The following is an 8,711-nucleotide window of genomic DNA, read 5'->3' on the forward strand; positions in this document are numbered from 1 at the left end:
TTTACAGCAGAGTGTTCTGTGTCCACTGGTCAGTGGACCAAACCAACCTGTGTGAAAATGCATTTCAATGTTTTCCCTAAACTCCATGTGTCAGCAGCTCACTTTTCATGAGCACTATGCTGCACAGTGAACTGATATACACTCTAAAAACAATAAGCAGGCTCTACTCAACGTCTTTGGTGAAACATTTTTACACTTCAAAATATTAAGTAAACATGAAACTAATTATTTAAATATACTATACAGTTAACAACCAGAAAGTGTGTCTGGGCCATGTGCAGGACTAGTTGACGGCCCATCGTTAGAGATTGAATGTGAGTGAAGTCTGCTAGGAAGGGATGAAGGGACAGAGCTGTAAACAGGTGAGAGCTGATGCAGCATCACTTATTACCTGAGTTTCCCCACAGGGAAGCTGCTGTTTACAAGCTGTTTAAAGAGAGAAGCAAGAAAACAACAGTCAACCAGCCCCCCTCCGGCAGTTTCATTGTCATTAGCCAGTCGTTAGACACACCTGGCCCAGTCAGCCAGATCATCACAGGTAACAAGTGCCCCTTGTGAGGGTTGAAGTCACAATCTTCAGATTATGAGACTGACTCGCTGCCTACTGCACTAACGAGGCTCAGAAAGAGGTGAAACATGGTCTTTTTTCTTTTTCTTTTTAAAATAAAGACATCTACAGTGCTCATGCTGGCTACTGCACCAACAAACATTCTTAATTTAAATCAAATGAATGTGTTCTATAAAAAGGCTCTAAAGGTAAAACATCACAGTAATTCTTCCTGTGACACCTTCACTACCAGTGATGGTAAGTGCTCTTGTTTCAAATGTGCACTGTACCATTGAAGCTCGTCTGTGAAGTGTAGTGCCTCTGTGTGTATGTCACAGTGATGTTAACAGAAGTCAGGTAGGTCTGTTAACACATATAAAAACAGCTTACTGAACAACAGTATAGATGTGAAGGTGAATATATGTCCCCTCACATGTTCCTCGGTTAAAAGGGTCATTGCATTGGCCAGGAATCGAACCCGGGCCTCCCGCGTGGCAGGCGAGAATTCTACCACTGAACCACCAATGCTGTGAAAAGCTGACATCTAGTGGTGCCATCGCAGGTTGCAGCCTCCTCATTCCAAAATCAATCCCTCCTCCACATAAAGTCAAAAGTTATAAATTCACCTCATTACATGAGCGGTTGTGTGTAATGACGCGGCTCACCAGCAGAGGGCGTGTGACGGAGCAACAAGCAGGAAACTACAGGGGAGAAGAGACACAAGCATCCACAGATCAGAACAGACACTCAGCTCTTCTCTCTGAGACCATGATGATACGTCACATATCATCACTGCACATGTTTTTGGCTGCACGTCTGGAAATGAGAGGAGACAGAACATTATCATACATGTTGCATAAGTAAAGTCACATGACTTGCACGACTGTAAACAAAGGAAACCACAGAAAAAGTCAAAGGATTCAATCTAGGCCACCTGCATTGCTGCATTAATTTCAGATTGCAGCCTTTCTCCCAGTTTTTGTCTGATGTCAACAGGCATCAAGTAGAAGCAGACATATGAGCTATGTTAAAGATGATAATATATGATGATAGATATATTAATGCTGAATCAATCTTGAACCCCTTTTTCTTTCAGATGACAAAGCCAAAGCAGATGCTGACGTGTCCTGTATGTGGTGGGATCTTCTGGTACGTGTCCAGGCACCTGATGAAGGCCCACCACATACAAAACCCACAGGAGCGCACCTTGCTCAATGGCCTGGCCACAGGCCACATAGCAATAGGCTGTGTGCAGTGTCCCGTGGCGGGCTGCACACCGCTGGTGAAAGATGTGAAAACACACCTTTCCAGGCAGCACACGGACAAGATTTCGCTGCATGAAGCCCTGATATACAGGCTGGTGAGGGCAAAGGTGTTGGAGAAGGTACTGAGATGCTTGATTCTATTTTTAGTTGTTTTTTTTCATGCCTATTCTGCCATGTATAATACCCCCCCACTTCCCCCTGGATAAATAAAGTTGATTAATTTAATTTGATTTGATTTGAAGCTCTCGGCACCGTGGCCGCCCATAGTATCAGAGCTGGACTTGCAGGCCAGGGAGGATGAGGCAGGGACGGCCTGCACCAACTGCCGGGAGCTGGCGGCCAAAATCATCTCATCTAATGAGGGTGTGGCGGTGCCGGCAGAGGTCGAGGTGGTGGTGCCTGAGATTCATGATGGGGAATTCAAGGAGAAGGAGCAGGCCAGGATGGGCATGTCGCCAGTGACCGTGGCACTCTACATCGGCCAGGCCACTGGCTTTGTGGAGTACTTGCGAGACACCCCTCCGCAGCACAGCCGGCTCAAGGCACAGGATGTGGTCGTCCTGTTCAGGTACCTCAAAAAAATGTACAGGGACCTGAACAGGACGATCCTGGGGCACCAGATTGCCGTGAAGGCTCGGAAACAACAGCAGCTGGTGAGCCGGGAGGCGCTCGGGACCTGCATCCACCTGGCCAGAGACAGGATTCCCTCACTGCTGGGTAATGCTAGACTCCACACACACAATCCCAGCTTCACATACTACACATACTTCATCAGTCTAATGGTATGAACTGAAAGTTAACCTTACTAATGCATCTCTCTCTCTCTTCTTTTCACAGACAACGTGGAGAAGGCCGCACCCAAAGATCCGGTGACAAGATACCAGTTCTTTGGGTACATGGTTCCTGACCTGCATCTAAGGGCACAGGACCGGGGTCCTCACCCGTATGCGGGTCAGGGAGGTGGAAAGGGCAGTGGGGGATGATAGTACGGGCTACCTCGTCAGTGTAAGTTCAAGATGCCCGCAAAAGAATTTACCATGAGTTTAAAGCCTCAGAAAGAACTAATGGTCTGTCTTTGTGTGTCTGCTCTTCTTGCAGGTCCTGGACCACAAAACATGCCGTAAATTCGGCCAGGCCCAGGTTTTTCTGGAGCCTGACGAAATTCAGTGGTTCAGGCGCTGGCTGAGGCTCCGTGGCCGGGCGGTTGCCACAAACTCGTTGTTTTTGAACTCCCTCGGGAGGGGGGAAGCAAAAAACATGACAAAATATTGTCCCTCCAGGCCGAAATGGGCCTGGAGGGACGGCCCACCCTTCTGGATATCCGCAGTGCTGTGGCTACCTACGTAAGTTTCAGATACTCTCCCAGTTTCCCTGAATGCCCTATGATCCATACAGATGTCGCCTTTTGCTTGTCTTTTTTCCACAGAACTTTGAGGACAACAATCCGACCATGAAGGAGGCAGTGTCCTCCTTCATGTGTCATAACATTGATACACAGGAGCGTTTTTACGCCTTACACAAAAACCTTGGCCGGGCAAAGTCCCTCAGGGAGGTATTTGTGCGGCTGTCCCTAAGGCAGGCCTCCGTGGAAGAACTAAAAGACAGAGATGACTCCCCATCCACCTCTGGACTGAAGAGGGCCAGGGAATCATCTCTTGAGGCAGAAGAGCGCCCAGCCAAGGTAACTCACTTGTGTGCAGTTGGTGGAACATGCTGCAAGCCAATAAATGTTAGCATGTCAGTTAGCATGCCAATTTGACGGACCACCATTGTAGAAGTGACCCTAATCTGATGATGAACTGGCTTACCCTCAGGACAGCTAGGGACAGTAACCCGCCATCTGATCAGGGACACTTGCCTGTAATGTACAGATTAATCCACAGGGAGGTGCTGTACTGGTGCCCAAGGTTCCCTCAGTGTGCAGGGGTGATGGATGGGAGTCATATTCCCATTATTGCTCCTGAGGATAACCATGCTGACTATTTTTTATTTATTCAACATCTGTCCAGTCAGCAGTCTTCCCCATGATTGTGTCTGCTTTGCAGGTGTTTTGAGTTCATCATCTGATCACAGTGTGACATCATTAGTTTATAATATTGACCTTTTCCACAATATTCTCATTTTTGGAGATGCACCTGTACATGGTGGCTGATTATGACAAACTAATGAAGTGCTGTGAAAATAAGTTAAATATAAAAACATGAGACAGTGGGGACCTTGGGTGTCTCCTTCAGCCACAGACCTTTGTCCAGACAGGGGTCAGACTGTATAACATCAGTCCATCTGTACTCTAACCTCTGTACTTTATCACCATGTTTACACCCAGTGACACTGATGGGGAAACAGTACAGTGTTTTTTCTCTTGCAATAACATCCTCACCTACAGTGTAATACTCAGAGTTTTTCATGATATCATAACAGGACATAATACATCTCTGTGCATTTCTCATCTGTATATCTGCATATCTTATGACATGACATGACATCCACTGGTAGGTCATCGGTTCTTTGAACTCAAACGTTTGAACTAGTGCCGTCACATGATTACAATTTTAATCACATTAATCACTGTTGCTGTATATTTATTGTGATTAACCTATACTCATTGGATGAACTCAATTAAATTGAGTTTTTCCATCCAATAAATACTGGTAGCCCTGACTCAAAACAAGTACGTTAATGCAATATAATGTATTTGAATTGGACCAACATGATTTTTTCAGTGCTGCTTAGGCTAACACAGAGCGTTAGCTCTGGGCTAACGTTAGCCTGTCAGCTACACTACAAAAGTAAAGCAAAGCACTTTTGGATTGCGTTAGCTGGCGGCGAGCTGTGCTCTCAGTGTGTTAAGGATGAATTCAACGTGCCTGTGTAGAAAACTCCAAGTACTAACCGTGTTCACCACTTACCTCTGACAGCTATATGACGGGACCATAGACGTTAGCTACAACGAATGCTAACTAATCTTAGCTGCTTGTAGCCTGTCTACCCCAACATGAACAATGACTGACATTTCTTCTTAAACCCAAGGTCCATTTATCTTAAGGCATGCACATTGTTTCACATAAAGATAATAAACTTATTGAATAGAAGACAGAAAACTTACCAACAGTAGTTTCGTAGTAGTAGCAGAGGCAGATGACGGGTAGGACAGAGGCTGATCTCCTGATCTCCTTATTCAGTAGTGAGTTGACATTCCTTATTATTGCCGAGGGGATCGCTGGCTTAAAATGTCTACGTGCAGCCTCTACTTTCACTCCTGCCTTACAGCCCCTGTACTTCTTCCTCAGCTCTCCCTGGACCTTGGGCTGCATTCTGACTTTAGTCCTCAGTGCAAAGACTTCTTCTCTTGAATAAACAATATCAGTTGTAGATTGCTTCTAGGAGTTTGAGCAGACTGCTGTTTACAGGGTCTAAGTTGGAATATGAACTTGTTTGGGTTAAAGATAATTGCTATAAATGTAAACATAAGACAGACCTTCAATCTACTGAAGCTGAAAGAAGAGGGCTCGTCCAGGATTTGAACCCGGGACCTCTCGCACCCGAAGCGAAAATCATACCCCTAGACCAACGAGCCACATGTGACCTCTTGCTTTTCATGTTTCAGTCAGTGCAATCATTCCGAAATGCTGCCTTTGATTCTGCAAGTCTGCTTTTCGTCCAAGGCGCTGTGTTAAGGTTGCAGTCTCCGCTGGAGGACAATCCTGAGACAGAAACTGGTACACCCAAAGGATAAAACTCCCACAGCAATATCATATATGCAGTCCAGTGCAGTGAGGAATGCTCTGATCTGTACATTGGAGAAACTAAACAACCACTCCACAGGAGAATGGCTCAGCACAGGAGAGCCACCTCCTCAGGACAAAACTCAGCTGTTCACCTCCACCTCAAAGACAAAGGACACTCCTTTGAGGACAACAATGTTCACATTTTAGACAGAGAGGAAGTCAAGGAAGCCATCTATGTTAAGCTGGAAAAACCTTCTCGAGGTGGTGGCCTCATCTTTTTACCACATACAAAGCAGTTATTTCATCCATTCCCAGGAAGTTTCACTCCAAGTCACATGCTAACAGCAAGAACAATGGGCTGTCTACCAGCAGTCTGTCGTGACCTTCCCTGGTCACCCCGGATTGTCAGATTCCGTCTCCTGTATTCAGAACATTGAGTGAAAGAAAATACCCTGGGTTTTGTAGTTTCGCCTTTTGCAAAAGGGATAACACAGTGAACACAGGCCTTTCAGTCTGCTTCACTCCCGTCCATACGTGTTCTGCCCCTCCCTGTACACAGGCTAGTTTTATTGAAAGTTGAGGTACATTTGCATAACAGATAAACAGTTCTTCAAGACCATCGTAGGTATTTCCATATTGGGACATGTTGCCCTTTTATCTCCACCTACTAATTATCATAATTGGTCTAACATATTTATGACTGTGAAAACACTCTGTCCCTTCTATGTTGGTTGATTTATCTTAGGTCCGTGGCTCCTAGTGCTTCGGCCTTCACCTCATCAAAGAGTTCCTCCCTAACACTCTGTAAGAGTTATAGATGTGTTTTTCTCTAAGTGTAAGCTTATATAATCAAATACATACGTGGTCTGTATCATGTCATTGCGTAAATAACCTTGTATACTTCACAAGTCTCCTAGTCGTTAGCCAGTCATTAGACACACCTGGCACAGGCAGCCAGATCATCACAGGTAACTATGGAAACATTTAGTGCTATTGTTTGTGAGTTTTATCCAGACCACCCACTGAGGTCTGCAACCACATATAAACCATGTTTCCCCACCAACAGATCAACAACTGATGAAGCTGCTTGGATGAGCAGTGAAACCTCTTCAGGAAAACTCTACAAGTCCAGACGCCTTGCTTCAATCTTCTCTACAAACATGCCAAAGCAAACAGTTTTTACCAACAATGTTACACACTGAGTTTTGAAGGTCTTAACCACTAGTCTTAAGTTGGAATGTTTACGACGTGTGAAAAATTGTAATTCACGCGTGTTATTACCCACAGACTCCCATGTTAAAATGAAAGCAGAAATGAACATGTTTACAGCCTGGTACAAAAAAACATTCTGGTCTCAAATGATAGGTTCTCTTCTAGTGTCAATTGTAGGGGGGGGTGAATTTTTTTTTACAACTCACTCGTTTTAATTCAAAGTCAGCTTTATTGTCAAATCTGCTATATGTGCTGGACATACAGAGAATCGAAATTGCGTTACTCTTCACTCCATATATAACATATAATTAAAAACTTGTGTAAGTGTAAAAAAATGTACCTACAATGAGGCACACACAAAATTCAAGGCACAAAATGAAGGCACAATGCACTCAGTGATGCTGTAACCTCTGTTATGCTGACTTTTTAAAAAAAAATACTTTAATAATCCCAGAAGGGAAATTGCTTAAGGCTGCTGCCAAGCAGTGTCATACAATGACCAGCACTGGAGGCAATGTGGGTCAAGGACACACAACCCTGCTCTACCACTGAGCCACTGCTGATGTTGCCTTCCCTTCTGGACTGCTGACTTGCCAGAATACTGACTGTTACTCCTGAATTCTACGTATAATTCCGGAATTCTGTTGACTATTCTGGAATGCTGCTGCTTATTCCGGATTTCTGCCTTTCATTCTAGGACAAACAAATGGACTGCTCTGTGGCTCTGTGGCGCAATGGATAGCGCATTGGACTTCTAGTTAAACACAGGAGAAGTGATTCAAAGGTTGTGGTTTTGAGTCCCACCAGAGTCAAAGTGCCTTTTAACTTCCTGTGGCGCCGTCCTTCAGGGTGGATACAGCTCCTGAGAGCTAGAAAAAAAGGACTGCACTCAGACATCCCGGAAAACAGCGTCACTGCCCCCGGCTTTGTGACTGTACAGGTGGACAGAGATCTGACTGGTGTGAGCTTTTGCTTGGCACAGAGGCAGCTAATAAACTGAAAGTTGTACCTTTTTCAAATGACATGGTGAGGAGGAGAACAGAAGATCTCTCAGCTGACATTCAGGCACAGCTGCTGGATAGACTGCGATCATGTAAGAAATGTTCCTTTCAGTTGGATGAATCGACAGAGCAGAGCATCTCCAGTGCTGCTCAGTTGATAGTTTTGGTGTGCTATCCCTGGAAAGGAGATATTTTGGAAGACTTTCTGTTCTGCAAGTTATTGCGCAGATAAAGTCTGTCAATCCAGAGATTAAAGCTGCTCACTGTATGCTGCTGAACATGAGGCACTGCTGGATCACTCTGAGGTGCGATGGCTGTCGCAATGGCTGCAGCACAGAGCTCAATCAGAGGGAAAGAAGAAGGAGAAACATCACTGGAGAGCAGACTGGAGAAGAAGGCAGCGTGGTCAGAGCAGTCAGAAACAGGTGCTGCAGGGTTTCAGCCTTTCTCTGACACAACCTGATTCAGATCATGTGCTTCATCTGGTGCAGAATGATACAGCTGTAAATCCGAATGAACTCAAAATTCATTAGTAATCCTGTACTCCTGTTAACCTGTCATTGTGATCAACAATTACATAATGCAATTAGCAGAAAAAGTGTCACTATTATTACAAATGGGCAGCTAATTATCTACAGGTTTAGATTTTGTTAGCCACAACACCCACTGTTTTAACGGAGACAAAATGGCTGACAGTAAGTAAATAGTAAAAGTACATTATTTTGTTACATTTGTACTTAAGTACAAGTAAAAGTACTGGCTTAAAAATAAAGTACAAGTACCCAGAAAAACTACTTAATTACACTAACTTGAGTATTTGTAATCAGTTACTGCCACCCTTGGATATTTGCAGTCCACCCCTGGACACATGCAGTCCACCCCTGGACACATGCAGTCCACCCCTGGATATATGCAGTCCAGTGCAGTGAGGCATGCTCTGTTCTGTACAATGGAGAAA

General features: G+C 44.7%; 1 non-coding gene across 1 annotated transcript; it reads right to left on the bottom strand.

Annotated features, from left to right (window-relative positions):
- Positions 1 to 5,317: 5,317 nt before the first annotated feature.
- On the bottom strand, positions 5,318 to 5,389 carry trnap-cgg (transfer RNA proline (anticodon CGG)). Its single transcript has one exon. It is a non-coding gene; the product is annotated as a tRNA-Pro (tRNA).
- Positions 5,390 to 8,711: the final 3,322 nt, after the last annotated feature.

This window comes from Parambassis ranga, unplaced genomic scaffold, assembly GCF_900634625.1.
Source record: "Parambassis ranga unplaced genomic scaffold, fParRan2.1 scaffold_37_arrow_ctg1, whole genome shotgun sequence".
Classification (NCBI taxonomy): Eukaryota; Metazoa; Chordata; class Actinopteri; family Ambassidae; genus Parambassis; species Parambassis ranga.